The following is a 965-nucleotide window of genomic DNA, read 5'->3' on the forward strand; positions in this document are numbered from 1 at the left end:
CGTGTGAGCTTGGGTCGGGCCCATCACCTACCTTTCCAGCGCTCAGCTGCATCTGTCACACCAGAGGGTTGAATCAGATCATCTTGAAGGCCCCTTCCAGCTCTGACTTGCTTGGTTCTATTCTGAGCAGCCAGCCCCACCTCTGGGGCAGGGGCAACACGAACATTCTTTCGGCTCAGATTCAACCCAGGCACATGCTTGCCCAGCCCCATCCTTCACATTTAGCCTGTAGCTGTTGCCACATTGGCCGCACCCTTGGCACCATGCTTTCCCCCACCCCCTACCCCACTTGCCAGGGCCACAGGCGGGTGGCTCATCCTCGTGGGGCTGAAGGAGCCCAGGAGGAATAGAGGAAGAGGGTGGGAGGGGAGAGGGAAGGGCAGAGGGGCTGGCAGAGAGCAGAGTGGGAAGGCCGCGATGTGACCTTGAGCCCTGTGGAAGTCTAGCTCTGCCACTTTCTAGCGGTGGGTGTCCTGGGGGAAGTCTGTTTCCTCATTTATGAACTAATAATAATAACAATTAAAAAACCATTAGACTGCTGTGAAGATTAAATGAAAAAATATATGTCAAGTGCCTGGCTTTCTCGTTTTGTTCTCTGAGGGACCGTGGGATGGGGTGGGGAGGGGATAAACACCCTTCCCTCAATCGCCAGGGCGGGGGCAGTTCCAGGGAGCCCCTGGCGGGGGGGGGCTTGGCCGACTTTCATAATAACCTGGCCACTCAGTGTATATATAGCTTAAAACAGTGCCTGGCATATTTCTATCTATAAGCCTCCACCGCTAGTTCTGGCATGCAGTGTTGATGACTGGAGCCTAGAACCCAATAGCAGAGGGAATCCAGAGTCAGGGGCATAGAGTTGAGAAGGCAGCAAGACTACGGGGTGGATGGAGGCTGCACACAAACTCCTGGGGACGTTTTACCTGAAGACCCTCCTAGGCATCTTAAAGTTATTTAAACAAAATCTG

Source organism: Myotis davidii, unplaced genomic scaffold, assembly GCF_000327345.1.
Source record: "Myotis davidii unplaced genomic scaffold, ASM32734v1 scaffold27, whole genome shotgun sequence".
In the NCBI taxonomy this organism is placed as follows: domain Eukaryota; kingdom Metazoa; phylum Chordata; class Mammalia; order Chiroptera; family Vespertilionidae; genus Myotis; species Myotis davidii.